General features: G+C 34.6%; 1 protein-coding gene across 3 annotated transcripts in view; it reads right to left on the bottom strand.

Moving 5' to 3' along the window:
* Positions 1-19,393, bottom strand: part of TFEC (transcription factor EC) — a 67,807-nt gene that overhangs the window by 38,314 nt on the left and 10,100 nt on the right. The window lies entirely within an intron of this gene.

Genomic DNA, 19,393 nt, shown 5'->3' with positions numbered 1-19,393 from the left:
TTAATTTTGTACCCTTACACATTTCTTTCTTAGTGCTATCTTGCCCAAGCATATCAGAATAGATCCTATGAATAATTATCGAATAATAGAATAGAAAAGGATAATTCAGTTGTAAGGACCGGCAAAGAACATCAAGTCCAACTGTTTGATCATAAACCCTGAGAAATGACGAGAAGTGTGCTACTCATTTTTCTTTTCCCATCCAAAATTGTTCTTTGTTGGAATCTCTGATCACTGCAGTCAAATCTACAAGCGTACATACATACCCTAAATTTACTATGACAATGCAACTTGTGTACTTAAACAATAAATAAATATATAAAGAAAAACATAAAACAAGCACCTTCAAGATCAATAGCATTCATTTATATCTAAATTCACATCAGACTCACCTTGTACGCACAGTCAGTTAAATAAGGCATTGTTGCCCTTTACAACAAAAATAAAAATAAAAATAAAAATAAAAATAATAAATAATAAAAATAAAAATAAAAATAAATAAATAAATGCACAGTATAAGCTATAGTCCTAGATGACCATCCACTATTTTCAAACCACAGTTTTCATGAAGTGCCTCTTGAGGACAGATCACTTTTTGAGTTGGTATGACATTATAAACCAAGCGGTCATGCCAAATTGAGTCAGACTTTGGGCTGTCCTTTGATTACAAAGATTGACAATTACTTCTTCAAATAGTTCTCATCTCAGATCAGTGTCACATTCCTGCAATTTAACTATTGGAGGAGCGCTGCATACACAAACCCCAGTCATTTCAGCCATAGCTTTCTCCTTTAGCTATGGAATGACTGGTCACAGATTTGTTGTAACAAATTTTTCTTAAATGGCCTCTGTGTGAGCATGGTTAATATTTGTTAAATAATAGCATTACTTCCTCTGCAGCCTCTTTTAAAAAAAAATAAAATCTGTCAATTAACAAACTTCTTTTTAATCCCCTAATAACATAAGCAGTATATAATAGCCCATAAGTGGGGTTTTCATTTAATTAACTATAGTTTCTTACATTACAGAAGTTACTTTATTTTTTAAATGTGTTACGGTGGCGTGTCTAAAATTATATTATGTTTCTTTAATTTTCTAGTCATATAAAAAGTTTAAGCCGCACAGTAATGAATATAATATTATTTTGATGCAAGTCTTAAAGTCATAATATTCCACTAAAATAGTGATATAAAATATTAAACACATTGTTTAGATTGTACCCTGTTTCATGTTAGGAAGGTATGCACTCCTTGTAAGAAAAACTAAATTTGCATTTTGGATTTACTCAGATTATAATATTATTTGTTTTAAGCGAGACCTTTGTCTCACTTAGTGTCTACAACACTAGTTCTAGAAAGTGTATAATGTAGTGTTAATTTGAGCTCTGATTTATCATTATTTAGAAAGAATGATAGCTTCTTCAGCTTCAATAAGGCTTATGCTCATACTGAAAGTTAAACAATCAGGCTGCTTCCTAAATTAGAAAACAGAAAGGAAATCTACTGCATATCAGTTTAACAAAAGTATTTGTTTGAGGTGCTGAAAGAAAGAATATATGTCCCATTGTATAGAAGGAATTTGCTGTAAACCTTTGTTTTCTGTTGCTGTTTCAGAAGAACCCACAGATACTTCTTGTTTGCACTGAATTCCAAAATCACAGAACACACCTATAATCTAGACCTTCCCTGCCCAAACTGATGAAGATCTCTTTCCAGCAATGAAGAACACTTCAGTCAACAGCTTTGAAAGCGCAGTTTCTTTGGATGGTACAAATGGGATAGGACCAAAGCACAGACTACAAATACAATTATTGCATTTTATCCTATCTGCTTTTTTCCTTCAGTGAGCAATGAATTTTTCTTAAAATTCATTTTTTGTTTTCTTAAAATTTGTGCAGGTCTACCTGAAGCAAGAAATCTAGAATATTGGATATCTTCAAATTAAATGAGAAACATAAGAAATTTGCAATATCTTAAGTCTATATTACTTTGTTTAAAAATTTGGGAATTTATTTTGTTTAAGTTTTGCATATGGACAGAAATTTAAACAGAAACTTATTTAAGCCACAAGGACATTGCTGAAAAGTGGCTTGCTTTTTACTTTCTCTGGCCTGCAGATTGCTGGTGCCAGACTGAAAGTATGTGCAGTCACATTACCTGGTGAGTCATTATAGAGCTGTCCCACCAATTCCATGTTCTCTGAGAAAGAATGCAAGTAAAAAAATCAAGAAAAAAATCAAGATTATTAACAGCATTTCTCTTATGTGACATTCTTTCAGTGCTTAGATCTTATCAGTAGTGTCTTCAACTTTCACAAACAAGAAAAAATTTAAACTCCACTGATGGGATCTCTTGGTATGGTTTCGCAATGCCCTTTACGATGCAAAATGAAGTCATTTTAACGCAGCACCATTGGGGTTAAAAAGCGATCTAGGCCTAGATTTTCAGAAAGTACTTAAAGTTGCAATCCCTAATCATCTTTTTTTATCTAAATAACTCTGAGAAGTCAATGTCAATAATAATAAATCAAGACCTTTTGAAAGTCAAATCACTGTATAAAGGCAAAGCAGAACTGAACTCCTATTTTTACAGTCGTATTTCTGATGTATAATAAATGGGGAGAAAAAGTCAAGTTATTCTAAAGGAATGTTAAGAATGCAAAGTCAAGCTCTCTGAAAATTAGAAATGACAGTTCCTGCCCATACAACATGTGTGAAATGGGAGAGGAAACTCAAAACTTAATCATTCCGTGAAACCTGTCAATTATCAAGTATGATCAGGTATTGTGTGCTGGAGAATTTTTATTATCTTATTCAGTAATATTAAGCTCAGTCTAGGTTTTCTGAATGCTTTAAATTAAATACATATTTAAAAATAACTTTTACCATAATTACAAGCAATAAACTTTGTATTGATTTTGAGCTTTCTTTTAATGATTTTAAAGGAGTGGTTAAGAATTGGCATAGGTTGCCTGGAGTGGCTGTGAGATCTCCATCCTTGGGGATTTTCAAAATTTGTCTGGACAAGACCCTGATCTTCTGAGGAAGAAAGTAAATCTAGATAGGTAAATTTGAATTGGTAGAATTTAAATATTTATGTTAGAGGATCAGTAAAATAAATACGAAAAGCATGATAACCTAAATATCACTCCCACGTGTAAGTAGTCCTACAAGACAAAAAAGACCAGGTATACATGCTCTAAACTGCTTCGAGGCATTGAACTTATCTTACATCCACCAAATAAAGTTTCTGTTTATCTGACAAGTGAGAAAAGTAGCTATTAGGGCAAAAGCATCCCCCTATTTTGCCCAATAATCCCAGCACAGTATCCTCAGCTTTGTTGGAAATTCCAGAAGAAATTTTCTAATTCCTTCTCTCTTGAAGATTTCCTATAGTAAGTAATAACATTTTGTCAGAGAACACATGATTTTTTAAGGTAGGGGACTCTCCAGTCCTCCCATATTTAAAATTGTTAAAAATTTTTTGGATCTCAGATATGCAGCATTTATTTTGACACTTTCTTTATTGCAACAACAATATAATCTCAATATAGAGGATTTTTGTTTGTTTGTTTCTTTTCTTTCCTTATATAATGAATACTTAATCATTTATTTAAAGCAAAACAGCTTAAAGGAAGACCTCAAGATGTTTTTCAGGACAGATAATCAATAAGACCAATGGCTCTGTGCAAACTGGGTTCTCGTTCCTGACACAAAATGAGCAGTTCTCAGTAGACTATTTGCTACTAATCATCTCTATGTCTTCCTAATTAGTGTGAAATAGATTACCTTGCTTCTTGATATGCCTGATTTTGGGAGAACCTAAGCAGAAATAGGGACCCAGTGACCAGCTGAAGAACCAGATAGATTCTGACTGCAGGGAGAGAAGAGCCTCAGACACAGCCCAGGACAGAGCTGTCCTGTTGGAACACCTGCTTAGTTCTCAGCAAAGTTAGTGGCCTGAACCTTCCTGTCAGGTGCTCCTGAAGTTATATTGACTATTGTGTGCACATAGGCGACAAATCTATGCAGATAAGTGATGGTTGTCCTCTCAGACATTTTCTCCTAGTGGATGTGGCTGCACACTTTAAATGGCAATTATTTCAGTTTATTTGAGGAGTGAAGGACAGCACGAAATTCAGCAGTAAAGTGCCTCTCTCTGAGGCACTACTTTTGTCTCTTATCTGACTTTCCTAATTACTGTGAAATTAAGACCTCTTCAGAACAAGTAACACGAAGCATTCAGGGACCCAAAGCATCCAGTCCTAATTCGAATATTATAGTTAGACTAGAACAAAGCTAGAACAGAAATGAACACTTTGAGATAGCTTTTGTAATCAAGAACAAATCTCAGTGCACATGTAAACTAATGTCCCTGTTTCTCATAAGCCAATTCTGAGAACAGGAACATAACTGCCTTTCAGAATTAGAGACATAGAGTCAAACTTCTTCATTTGCACTTTCTAATCTGAGCACACAGCCTTGTGTTGTAAAACTGTGGTAGTGTTTTGTAATATCTTTTCCCACACTCACATTACTCTTTCTTTCATTTCTAAAAATTCCACAGTGGCATGACTAGGTCTTCAGTATATTTACATCAATTATTTTACTTCCACATTTGTGATGAGATTTTTCCATCAGTAAAAAATAGTATGCCAAAAGTAAGAAAAGGTCAAATTTAGGAGACCTAAATAAAGCATGAATCATGCCAACGATATTCCAGTATGTAGCAGTGCCACGTACCATACTGGTATTCCACCTTGGGCAAGCAGATGATACATTAAGTCACAGTGTGCTAGCCCAACATCAGTCCTGGGAAAAATAAAGGGAAAACTGAAAAGATATTCAATTAATAAATTATTAAAGAATAGGAATATAATTAATGCTAGTCAACATAGCTCTGTGGAAAATAAGCCTTGTCAAACAAATCCTCTTCTGTTCTTTGATGAGATTTCAAGTTAGGTTGCCAAAGATAACGATGTAGGTACACTTGGATTTCTGTGTGCCTTTTGACGTAGTATCATTCAATATTCTAATTAATAATATAGCACTACACAATATCAACAAAGTTTATTTTAACTGGATTAACCGTTGGTTAACGAATATGCATAATAAAGCAATCAGCAAAGGGTTGGCATCAGAAAAAGGGATCTCTTCACAGTGTTGTACTATTCAACATTTCTGTCAGTATTAATACAGCTAGTAACCTGTTTGAAACAAAATGTGTTCCAAGTCAGTGAAATATGCATATTCCGGAATATATATATAAATATATATAGGATAAAACAGTGGAGAAAACTGCATGGAAAATACTCTGAAAGCAATGAATCTGGGTAGCAACAAACCAGCAGCTTAGCAGGAGTGCCCAGATGATACTAAAGCAGGACAGAGAATTTGGTGTCAAAAAGTAGCGAATAGGAGCCCATCTGTACTCTGCTCTTATTACAGCTCAGAATTAATTAAGTATGGAACCTGCAAATACATCTACCCTGATAATGTTCAAAACATAGCTGAAAATTTGAAAGAATCCAGAATGGAGCTACAGAAGCAATTGAGGAATAAGCGAAGTGTGTCTCAACAAGTGGTTAAAGAATCTGCACTACATTCCTGCTGTCAAACTAAAATTTGTGAAATTAGTGTGGGATGATGAACCTGAGACGGGTTTTAAACTAACTCAAAGTCTGGAAAAAGTCACTGGCCACAGGCTGATGTTAAGCAAGGTTATATTGGAAATTAAATTAATAGACAGTGAAATATTCAAAAGGAAATACTCTAAATTTTGTTTTCTTCAAACTAAGTCTCAGTGACCTCATGGAAGAAATGTGTTATCCAAATCCAAGATATATTTTTATCAAATACATTATTGGACTCAAATTTGAGTACTAGGTTAATAACTGAATAGAACACAATAGCCTGTGATTTTCTAGGAATTAAAATGAGCAGTCTAATAACTCTCTGTTTGTTTAAATTTTATGGACCTTTGGGTTTGAGAACTAGTTATTATAATATCAACTTGATGAAAATTCACTCTGAATTTAATAAATGTTTAAATGTCTGTTACAAAATAATATGTTTAAATAAAGTCAAAATATGCTGGACAGAACAGTAGACTTCATTTATGCTGGATGTTAATTTGTTCCAGTGTTTTTAACTGCTCTTGAAGTAAAATTTGTCTCACTGATCATATCATTTATCATGTCCTGAACACAATATCTCTCTGAAATTGTTTGAGTTATGGCACTTCATGTTCTTTTCAGTCACTGTACCAGAACATAAGCATCTAATTATGAACTCTTTAATTATTAAAATGCTCTGCAAGTACTCAAAAAGTCTAATTCCATTTTAAGATAAGAAAAACAGCCATAACACAGACGTTTCTGATGACTTTCAAATGAATTTTTAGAGTTAGAAGTCCGCAGTTATAGTGATTAAATAATCCTTTATCCTTTTTAACTTCTGTTACAAACGAACGTCTACTGTTTGTTTGTCCTGCTCTATTAGACTTTTTGAGAAAAGCATGTTTGTGAAATTATTTCCTAACAAAATGAAATTTCAACATAGCAATTATACGCTTCTGTTCTATCTTGAAAACTATCACCAAATAATGTAGCTGCTCACTTTAATGTTTTGTATATAAAAGCATGTGTGATTATGTCAATTAATTACTTAAGCTAAACACTGTAATTAATTTTTTAATGTGAATATTTTTCTTATTGGAACTTTGATCTGACTAGAGAAGACCTCCATTAATATGCATGAAGAGAGAATACAAAGCAAAAGACATCCAGTCTGGCAATTCAGAGCTGTGTGTTTAGTTGATGCCTTACAGTAGCTTTCAAGTTAAAAAAAAAAAAATACTCATGTGACTCTAATGCACTATTTTTCATCTTGTTTAACCTTTGACATCATATTCATCAGGAACTTATGAATGTTCTTTCAAGGGTGAAGAGACTGAAGAAGAAACATTGAAAAGTTCTTTGACAAAGACCTTGTCTTCAACAATGACTACTGTTTCTGTGATTTAGCGTATCTATGTCCAAAAATAGCAGATAATTATAAACGTAGGGTAACATGGGAGTATTATCTTTCTCACTGCCAATCATTATGAAAACCAAGATATTTTCTGTTATATCTATACTAAAAAATGTCAAAACATATTAATTTCACAGTTCTATTCTCAGACAGTTACATATATGTACATTTTCAATTATTACAATACTATAGAAAAATACTATAAATACTTTTCTTTTTTTTTTTTATTTAAAAGTTGCTATTTTGTAATATGCACATCAGTGAAAGGGATCATCGGCACAAAACATGGTACCACAGTAGAGCATCCAGTTGTAAGATATGAGCATAGGAAAGAGTCCTTGTTATTTGAAGGTAAATTTAGGAATACGATTAATTGTGAGGCTCACCCTTGTTTAAGTCACAGTAACTTCAAGTGTACTGTGAAAAAACAAAGCCTAGTTTTTCCCTGTATAAGGTCAGACATGTACGCAGTAAAGTACGTGCTCAAGCTCAAAAGGATCTAACAGTTATTTGCATTTTGGACAAGTCCTCCTCCTTTTGGAACTGGTCTTTTTTATAATTGAAATTATAAAAAATGAAATTATCAAAAAATGAAGGAAGCCCTTTAAATAGGGTATATTCAGAAAACAATGTCTAATTCCAATCACAATTCTAATAAAAAATGGGGCGAGATTCTCTGTTTTGTACAATTTACTGCAACAAACTTGTCTTCTTACATAACGTTCAAGTCCATTGTTTTACTACAGTTGGAAAAACAGAAGCAGGGATGGGAGAATAATACTTAAATTACACAATGCATTTGCAACAGAAGAGGAAAAAAGAATGCAGGATGTCATTCTGCAGTGTGCTGTGTGATTGACCTGTCTTTCCAAGAACAGCTCTGTCAGCTTTTAGAAAGTTTTATGAGACAGGTTTCCATAGGGCTCTGCTGATATCAAGCATCTTGCAATATCAGAAGCTGAAAATAGGATGTGTTCTTAACAAAGTGTTTACAGTAGAAATACTGACTTTGAAGATGAGAAGTGCATAAGTAGATCCAAAGGCAAGCAAAGAAAAAAAAAAATGATCAGTGATTGAAAGGAGGGGGAGTATTTACTTGTAGAAGAGAAGGCTGTGAGGGAACTTAATAAGCGTCCTTCAATCTTCAAAGGACAGTGGCCAGGCAACAGATTTCTATAAGAAGTGAATAGGCCAAACAGTAATATGGTATTAAGTGGCAATAAAAGTGAGTCTGGCTAAATACCAAGAACAGAGTTCTCAGAGTAAGAACAGTGAAACGTTGGCAGAAGAAGGGAGAAAGTCCAAAAATCAAAAGCCTTTAAATTGAGACAAGCATACTAGGAATTACAGGAGTGTTCAAAAGTGGTGAACGTTCCTGAATCCACTTCAGCCTTACATTTTCAAGCAAATCCACTCTGCCACCAGAGCAAATACAGTGAGACTTGGCCAAACATGCACCAAAAAAAAGTTGTGCTGTTCAGCAAATTAACAGTTCTAAGAAATAAACAAAAGTAATGTGGGGGGCAAAAGAACTGCAAAAATGACTTTGGAGAAACCAGGATTGGCTGAGAAAACTCTCTGAACAGTATAAACAGTAGAAGAGAATATCTTCTCTGGAGGGAGAGGCAGCAGAGCTCTCATGGTTATAGCTGCTGGGGGCTAGATCATACAGCTACCCATTTCCTGACAAATCCCTTTGCAGATGCAATGATTTTGATAGCATTTCCCCATTGTGGTATTCTCTAACACTCACAGAGCACTGATGGAGCTTAGTCCTTTCAGGTCCGTTCTGTGCTAACCTCCTTGTGCAATCAGAAATGAGTTGGGGGAAGCCAACTACCTGCACTGAGCATCTACAGAGACATTATCAAAGCAAGCACTTCCATTTGCGCTGGTATACCTGAGACACTCTTGGCTTCTTAATTGAACTCCTGCAGTTCAGATACACATACCTCTCGTGGCTCCTTATCCATCACCAGCTTGACTTCTGAAGAAAGGATCCCTAAGGTCTTAAGGCCAGCTTGTCATGTTTTAAAATAACAATGAATCTCCATGACTTTGTGGTCTTCACTGGCAGAAAAGACTCAAGATTTTAACATTGTGGTATAAAAACAGCCTATAAAGTTAAGAAAAGCAAACTACAGGAAGTATTTTTTACAAAACTATCCCTTTGATTTAGTTAGAATTTAAGCTGGAAATCTAAACTGCGAATAAAACCAAGCACTGCAGTTAATAGGCCACACAAGAATAACAATGGATCACAATCAAATTACGAAACTCTGGCTAATATCCTTACTTTGACTCTGCAGTGACCCTGTCCGTGTTCTCATTGATTCATGACATCTGTGAATATAATAAACCTGTACTGTTCCAGTTCCTCTTTATTGTTGATTTTATTAAAGAACAGTGAATGTGACTCTTGCTCTTCAAGGATGGAAAGAAACTTTTTGCACAACTATCTGTGTTTAAAGAACTGGTTCCTGAGGCCCTTACTTAACTATCTGCCTCTGTTTCCAGATGTTATTCTAATTAGGTCAGCCAATAAGATGCTATTAAATGAAAAAAAAGGCTGTTGGACAAGCATTCTAGGAAAATCAGTTTTGAATACAAAAAGGATAATCTGTTTTTTAGTTTAAAAATCTCTGCTAATGAGTGCAGTTTGTTCTGTCCATCCAAATAAACAAAGCAGAAACATTAGAAATTCTTCTGTGTATGTCAGTTGCGACAACGACCACAGATCCATAGAAATTACAGTCCTTGCAGTATGGTAAATGCATAACTAAAATGATGCATCTAATTCAAAGATTCAATATTTTCTGGCAAATACCATGTCAAAACCAAATCTACTCCATATAACACTGAATGATACAGGAATTGGGAATAATGATAATACTTACAATCATAACAGTTTATATTTTTATGTCAGCATTTTTTAACTGGAGATAAAAGCATTAAGAAAAGACAAAAAAAGTCTATATTTTTAATATATATATTTATTGTGCTTTGATATCCATAGATGAGATATAGGAAATGGGTCTAACTTTGCAGAGAACCAGCACATGCATACCTTACCTTATCAATAGATAAGAAAGTCAGGTGCTGGAAATTTGAATAGGATGAAGCAAAACAAAAAGAAGAAAAAAAAAAAAAAAAAGAAAGATGATTGGATTGGTGTGGCAGCTAATTTAATTCTTTCCTTTAAAGGTTTAATGGATTAATTTCAAAAGACAATGGATCTTTCTTTGATTTCTAATTGTTTTCATGTGACCACAGCCATCCTCTTCTTCATTATGTCTCACTTAGAAGGCTAGGAGAACTCAGAGGTAAGTCAGCCTCCAGAAGTAGGAAGAAGGATCATGAAGTAGCACATTACTCAGTGTTTGTTGCACTTCTTTCTGACTCCACAGGAGAGCAGATTTTGTGACATTTGAGATTAAATGATAGCAGTAATATACCTCTTGTTTAGATACAGAGATGGCAAAACAGTTACAGAAGTTAGACCTTCTGAAAACTGTCTGTTTCTGGCTTGTAAACATGAGGACATCAGTTATGAGAAAAAGTGTTGATGTGAAAACAAAAAAGAGGGGAAAATAGTATTTTAGTATTTGAATATACTTATATTTCTGTGGAAGGAGTATGGTTTTTGTCATTGCTTCTTAATTTCTGTCAGTAAGGCAGATCTGTACACGGATAATGTTTTTAATACTCTTTCAAAGAAGTTTTTCATTCCTTGGCAGCACAAGCTAAAGAAGAAAGTAACAAACTGAAAACACTAAGTCTGATTCTGGCCAGTTATTTTTCTTCAAAAATAAAGTACAAAATGCAGTCATTTTGGATAAAAACTTCATTTTTGCCTATTTCTAATTTAAAAGATTCATGCCAGGGAGACTACATATATTTCTCCCCCATAAATGGAATCCATTGGTTGAAAAGCGCATTCACTTTGTTAAAAAGTGGGTGATAATTTCACCACCAGATGATTGCACTGCTTATTACTAACCCCATTTTTTTGTTTCAGTCCTACCTCAGTGTAAAAAGAAGCTGTTCCCCAACTCATACATTGCAAGAATGGTGCAGAAAGGAGAAATCAAAGTTGGTGGCATAAGGCAGTTTGGTGAGGTAGATTCAGAGAATCACAGAATCATCTAGGTTGGGAAAGATCTTCAAGATCATCAAGTCACATTATGGAGGACAATCTATTGGTTGAGATATTTTTGAATGCAACATTTAACTCCGTGAAGATTTCAGTTTCAATAAAGATGCAAACAAAATGATCCTCGGTCTAAGAAATCTGCTTTCCAGTACTTTTCTCTGTCTCTGAATGATAAAGGGCAACCATTTGAATCCTAGGATCAGCTTCACAATGTGGTGTTTTTTGTCCTTTTGTTTTGTTTTGTTTTGTGAAATCAGAGCAGAACATAATTCTGAGCCAGCCTAGGATCTGAGTGCAAAATTTGCTGTCACAGAAGAAGAGTAGTTGGCAGTAGTAGGTGACATTTCCATGAAGACAATAACAGGACATCAAGGACAGCCATACAAGAAAAAAAGTGAAAACAAATATTTCACATAAATTGCTAAGCGGTTCTTTTAAACCCACCTGCTCCATTTTGTGTTAAAATATGCTTTATGGCTGCAATGGCAATGTGTCTGACCATGGTCATGCTTCAGCATGCTGTTACATATCATTCATGGGAATAGCACACATTGCTGTCAACACTTGAATGCTAACTAAAAATCATTATATTCTTTTGCCAATGCATTTCCACTTAGAGTATTAACAGTGCATTTACAGTACAGTAATTTTTGCCTTGAATTTTTTTAATAATTTCACAAGATTTGCATTTGTCATTTAAAAAAAAAAAAAAAAAAAGAGAGAAATATATAAAAATCCTAGAAATTAGTGGGAAAGGAACCCTAGTGTGACCAGGAGTTACAATGAATATAATTTGACTTTTTAAAAATGTATAATTCATTTGGGTGAGTCTTTTCCGAATTGGAGTTTTTTATTTTGAAACTGAAAGTATACTTTTCGGTCTGACACTGATGAATATCTAAGAGGATGCCAAGAGTTCATTCAGAGAACATTTAGAGAGTGCAAAGCCCCAAATACTTTTTTTTTTTGCTGTACTCCACAGCTGACTGGAAATCTTACAAAAATATCATAATTGGTATTTTCAGTACTTAACTGAGCAAGCAGTGTTGCCTTTTGACACACATTTTACTTAATCTCAGTTCACCATGTTCCATTCAGCAGTATCTCAAATAGTTAAAAAAAAAGATATTATACTTTCTCTAATATACAGCAGACCAAAATTTAGTTCATTTTCCAATTACTTGAATTCTGAAATCAATATTTAAAAATCCTTAGGATTAAAACTGTTTTTAAAAAGTCATAAATAGAACCAGGAGGTAGCCTGGCAGAACCAAGCACCCATCTGTCAACGTTACTGTTGTAATTCATGGCATCTCCATTTCAATTCAGGTACAACAAACACTCAGTAGACACTACAGATAGGAGCCAAAATAGCGATATTCAGGTAAGCTAAAACCAGTCAACAAATTTCAGCCAATATCCACTAAATTAAAGCACGCTATATAACAGAAACTAATTGATTTTAGTAAGATTAATGAAAAGAAACTATGACTTAGTTTAAAAGAGAGTTCTGTGTGAGTTATAGAATGAATTATTACTGGTAAGTCATTATTAGAGCATTAATTATAAGCAGTATTAATTATAAGCAGTATTAATTATAAGCAGTACAGAACAAGAAAAACTAAGTCTTACTAATGCAACAGTCCTAACGTGGAAAAGAATGTACAAGTTAATAATAAGTGAGGTTAGAATTGTCTAGAAAATCATTGTTGTAGTCATGTATCTGTATAAAATCTTTCTGCCACCAAAATTAATATTTTTCTGATTGAAAAGTAAGAATCATTCTTTTTTCAAAATGAAAGAGAAAATGGTGAAAAGATTATCATTAAATACATATATTGTTGAGTTAAACAAAGAAGCAATATAGAATATTAAATATGTCTACATGTGGTTTTGTCACTGGATTTTCTTACTTCAGCAAATTGTTACAGAACTTTCAGCAGGAAAATATACCACATTATTTATACTGCAACAAAGTGATGTTCTATTTAAGCAGTAAAATTAAGGAAGAGTTTATTAATATTAGCAAGTTTATTCAATTAGCAAGTGCATTCGCGCAGTTGTCAGTATAATCAATAGGTCACATTAAAGAAAGAAGGCAATTTGCTTTAGGAAGATGATAGTTAAAACTATAATTGTGACATATATGCAAAATAAAACAAGAATTGATTAGGCTGATTTTTATCACTCAGTTAAAGTGCAAAAGCATTGGTGCGCCAATGTCTTTACCTACCGGCAAAGGCTGGATTTCTGTCAGCACTATCACCTCTACAAAACACTGTCGGCCTGGAGCCCAGGGACATGAACACAGCAGGGCAAACAAGAAAAGACCAGTACAAATCTGACCATGAATTATGTATGTCACTGCTTGTGTATACCCACTTGGTTCAAGGGAGAGAAAGAAGAAGTGGCTCAGAAGGGTATTTCCTTTACTCTGTCTGGAATTTCAGTTAAGGAAGAAGAAATGATACAGCACTTTCAAGGAAAGTAACTTCCTGTCTGTGCCTTAAATGCACTATAAACTGAAAAATAGATGCTGAAAGAAATCAATAGCATTGTAGAATGGCTGTGTTAATAGTTTTCTTCAATCATTTTATCATTCTCTCATCAGTTTTTCCATTCAAAAGGCCACAAAATCTAAATACAAGGAAGAACACTTCCTAACACTATCATCTAGAATAAGCTAATTTTCTTTGCTTTATCTTATGACCCCAGGATTATTCTGAACCTAGTTCATACTCTCAATATATCCCGCACAGTTCCAAAGTAGCTTAACAACATGATTTACTGAGATTTATCTGGGCTCACTATCTTTTCCTGGATGCAGAGTAGATGTATGAGAGTTGTATTTTGGTGAAATCATTATTTTTCTCAATCAAGTCCAGATTTTATCCTTATGTTTTTGTTCCTCAGGAACATCTCACTAAATCAGATACATAAAAAGCTTGTCAAAGTGAGGAAAACTTTCAGATTGAACACTGATTGAATTAACATTGTACTGAAATTTGGCCTCTGATTAATTGCCACTATTCTCTGGGCTGTTCATATATACCTTTTTATATGTCTCCTTTGACAACAGCTGCAATGGTACATAGCTCACTGTCACAGTCAGGGTGGTCTCTATAATGGACAAGATTATCCTTCCCTAAAGACTATGAAATCCCACTACTTGGAGTGCAGATTTCTTGCTGTCATTCTCCAGGGATGATCTCTAGCAGAAGTACTTAGGTTGTCACATTAATCCATACTTCACCACCCCAGCTAAATTTAACCCACATTTTCAACTCCCAGAGCAAGATTTTCATGACAACAACTAATGTATAATTTTCCCTTCTAAATGCATACTTTATTTTATATATTGTCTCTTCAAAAACCATTTGTAGTGCAATTGAGTAGAAATTTATATTTGACAAGGTAACTGAAAAGATCCTGCTGAACTATCTCCTTAACTCCCTTTTCTGCTGCATGAGGAAGGTCTCCGTTACCCTTGAATGATAAGAGCATATCTGTATCAATGAAAAATACTCAAGTCACCTTAGATTTGCAGATGACATTATCTTATTTTCTGGAAAGCCCTGAGGCAATGTTCAGCACTGAACAAGGGCAGAAAATGTTGACCTTGGATGAATAGTTGCAAAAAAACATTTTAATACAGTTATGAAAGAAGAAAACACTAAAACTAAGAAAAATTAGAAAAGTTAGACCAGCTAGGTAGATTAGGCTGACAACGTAAGAAGAAAAAAGTAGGGTTTAATTAAGAGCTGTCAGGAGACTGAACGATAGAAGGAACATTACGTTCAGTCTCTTCTTAGAACATATTTTGAGTATCCCTGTATTCCTACCCAGAATTCTTGAAAAATAAAGACCAACACTAACAATGTAGGAAGAAAAAAAGTAGGGAGGAAAAGGAAGATCAGTATAAGAAATCCCTGCCCATGGTAGAGAGACTGGTTTAGATGATCTTTAAAGGTTCCTTCCAACCCAAATCATTCTTTAATCCTATGATTAGAGCAAGAAGGAGCCTGCACAGCAATAGGAAATATAAGTTTATATATAACCCTTCATAGTGACCATTCACATGATTGAGGGCATAAATTTTAGATTCTGTTTTACAGCTGTATAGTAAAATCAACAAACATTAGAAAAAATTTTAAAGGATTGCAAGTTGGGAAAAAAAGTCACCTTCTGAAGTTGTGACTTCCTCTATTTATAAGCAAGTTGAAGGCCATCCCTCCATCCTCCTGAGTCTGAACTCAGCAGCTTCAACAATGCGGGCAAGATGGAAGGCAGGGACAAAAGTAGAAGTTGATAAGAGGTGAGATAAAGAAATAAATGTGCGTAGCAGATATTAATTCACAAGAATCACTTTTTTCCTTCCATTTTTCTGATCCTCTAGGACCCTTTGTCATTGTGTAGTTTTTGATTTCACAGTCAAGTAGTTATATTTAACCCTTATTTCCAGTTTCAAAATTTAACCCTAGTTAAGAGTATTCTTTCTCTCTTTCATCTTAAATTGAAGAGATTGTGCGGAAGAGAGGAAGGAGAGTGGAGTGACTGTTTTGTCTAATCACTGCTGCAAGAATGCTTTATCTTTGCTAATACCTTCCTAGGCAATTATCCACCAATTACCCCCCCATTTCTCCAATTTTATCTTACCAACAACTGTCTGTTGGACTTAAGCTCTGAGTGGTAATTGTCAAGAGCATCCTGTATTAGAGCTATGAAAAAAATCTTTAAAACTTGTATCACTCTTCAGTTGTGAAACAAAGCAGCCATATTTTATGCCCTATGTATGTTACTGAGAATTGATCATAAAAAGCTTTTAAAAAGATTTGCACACGTATTTGGAGGTATATGTCTTGGAAGAAACAAGATTACAAGCTGGCATGTCTTGGCTTAAGTTAACATCCTTTAATCACCAGACCATGGTGTGGCTCCACTATACTAGGTTCTTCCTGAATGCAGAAAAACAGTTCTGCCATTCATACGAAAATCCCTCTTTCAACATTTGCCAGTAATTTAAATCACAGTGAACTGGCACTCACGAGCTTTGTATATTCAGTCCCTGCACTTGGTATAGTTTCCCTACACAGCCTTGAGCAGAATGTTTAATCTTTGCCTTGATTTTCCTTAAAAATTGTGAACAATAATATTTATTTTTCACAATTTGACTATTCTTACTTTGGAAAATTTTGGGACAAAGATTGTTTTAGTTCCATTGGGAAAATGGAACCTCCTCTTCACTGAAACATTTGCTTGAAACATGTGCAAAAATAACAATAATTAAAAAAAAAAAAACTAACAATATTAATAATCCCTTAATTATCCACAATAAAAAAGAAAAACAAAGTGTTTTTTCCTTCTAAGATATATAACTTTGAAAATATATATAAAATGTCAGTCTTTTCTTTTATGCAAAAATCAGTTAATTCCTGTTAGTAGCCTGATAGTTCATGGACAAAACTAGATGTACAAATATTTTCTGTAGCAGCCTATTAAGAAATAAATGGTTGCATCACAAGAAAAATCATTGCAGCCTAGATGTTTTATTTAGAACTAGTGAAATACGTTTGGTCTAAGTGTAATGTTAACACCTTTGCAGGGTATTTTTTAATCTGTAAAGACTTGACTAAACTATACAAAAGTCTGGATTAATTCCTTTTTTTTCTCCTATCCTTTTATTGATAGAACTTGATATTTCTGTCCTTAACTAGAAATGTCTTGCCTGCTCATGTTTATGCAATACAGAATTTTTGGAAGAGAAGAAAAGAGGTACTGTAACATCAGAAGGAAACATCAAAGGACTAGTGGCAACATCTTAAGGCTTTTATCAAAGTAGTGAGGGAATGCATTAAAGCAACAATATATGTAGCTTACAAATGATAGGACTATCAAACTCAACAGCGTGTCTGATGAACATAGAGGACACAATTTACATGCATTCTGTGTTTTAAAATAAAGATTCAAACAGTGATTTTGCTTTCAAAACTGTGAATGAAACAACAAAAAAATAGGCAGGTCTTCAGGTTGTGTCAATCAATGCAGCTACAGTGGAGCTGAAGGCAGCCAAATCCATTTACACCGGATGACATGTTAGAATTTTCTATATTTTAAAGTCAGTGTCTTCAATATATATATATATATATAGGACTTTTTACTCCTTTCTCCTTTTTATAACTGTATGAAATTTGGGAAACTGAGCGCTGGAATCTGGCCTAATAAAGTATAGACCGCTCTCACTGTTCAGAACAAGTCTGTTATGAAAAGGTGGAGTGTATCCACAAAATATCCTTTTGTCAAACCTACTTGCCAAACTTATTTCAAGAATCTCTCATTTGGCTTCACTTAGTGAGAAAATACTTGTTGTTTCCTATCTATCCCTAAATTTTCCATTTAAAAATTTTATTTCTAGAAGTTGCAGAACTAGGACCACATGATAGACTTCAGAATGGAACAAATTATTCTAGTTTCACCTAAACCCCAGCCCCAAGCCCTGTGTGGGCCACATCTGCCTGTTCTGTCTTTTGTAGACTGCCATAGGAAAGAACATGGATTACAAATCTACCCTCAGAAGACACACTTCCTTTCCCACACTATGGTTGTAATCAGCTACAATAAATACAGATAAATACAAACAGGCATCACGACTTCTGATCACAGAAATGGCAGAATGTGTTCCTACCACTCTCTGCCATTAATATGCAAAGAAAAATCTCCATGCACTGGGGTATAATAACCATTCATTGGTGTAACAGCTAAAGTAACTGGGAGACATATAAAGCCAGTTCAGGCAGAGCTGGAACTAAAGCCCAGTTCTGTCACACATATATATTTTAAAAGTCCAAGTTATATTGTCACATTGAGATTTAAAAGGCCACCAGTCTCTGCTAGCAGTTAGACAACATATACAGACATGAAAACAATTAATTTCCATAGTAAGATATCTGACTATTTCGTTGATGAGAAGAGTACATTTGAAAAATGTTCTCAGTCAAGTTCTTGTGCATTATTCCTGCTGGATCATTATTACAGGAGTTACATTTTCTGGAGCCATAGAACTCCAGTCAAGCAGAACAAGGAAGAGAGAGCTAGTGTTCAGAATCACTATTCTCCTTCTGCAGATCTGCTTCACCTTCAGTGATGCCTGACTCTGTGTAGGGTAATATAGGGATGCTAAGCAGCTGATTTGTATTGATGTGCAACTCTTACATGATGTTTTGTGGATCTGCAGGCTGTAGGTTCAAAGGTAGCTGCTAATCCATGTGGAGGAGAAAAGCAGTGGATAAAAATTAGCACAGGGACCTGGAGATAATGAATAGAATCACAAATCTCAGCTGTTTTATTACAAAGTGCTCAATATAGAAGAAAAAAAATGATGCTTATTATTTACTTTGTCATTTGTACTTCTATTTTAATATGGGCATTTCCCTTTTCAGAACGGGATGTGATAAAGTTAGAGTGAGTCTGAGGCTGGAACAGACTGGCCTGTGTGTCCAGAGAGCAGAAAAATGTCTCGGGGCAGGAGGCCAAAATTCACAAAGTAATTATTATTCTTGAAAGAGGAGCTCTGTAGCTCATGAGAAACCCAGGACATTTGTTTATATATGGATAATCTCCCCAGGTTGATTAACTGATCGCTCCAGCAAGCATTAATGTCTTTTTTTCCAATATTTCTTTCCAATACCTCTTCAGTGACTCCAACATAGGATGAGTTTTGCACATCTCTTGAAAATGGAAACTCTCATGAAAATCTCTTCAAGCTCTCCACCCATTTACAGTACTTCAAAATGCTAGCAGACCAAAGCTGTCCCTTAACTTGATTATCATTTATTAATTGTATTATAACAGCACAGAGAAGCAGTGGGAGAGTGTAAGCAAAGAACAAAATAAGGTTCCAGTCCATCATAGAATCATAGAATCATAGAATTGCAAGGTTGGAAACGACCTATAAGATCATCTAGTCCAACCGTCTTCTCATTACCACTGCTACCACAAGCTAATAAACCATATCGCGTAGCTCCTCATCCAGAAGCCTCTTGAACACTGCCAGGGATGACAACTCCACCACCTCCCTGGGCATGCCATTCCAGTGCCTGACCACTCTCTGAAAAAAGTTCCTTATGTCTAACCTAAACCTCCTCTAGTACAACTTGCGGCCATTTCCTTGGGTCCTGTTTGTTGCCTGGGAGAAGAGGCCAAACCCCTCTTCA

Source organism: Meleagris gallopavo, chromosome 1, assembly GCF_000146605.3.
Source record: "Meleagris gallopavo isolate NT-WF06-2002-E0010 breed Aviagen turkey brand Nicholas breeding stock chromosome 1, Turkey_5.1, whole genome shotgun sequence".
Lineage (NCBI taxonomy): Eukaryota > Metazoa > Chordata > Aves > Galliformes > Phasianidae > Meleagris > Meleagris gallopavo.
The sequence above is the reverse complement of the archived record's forward strand: the minus strand, read 5'-3'. Positions and strand labels throughout refer to the sequence as shown.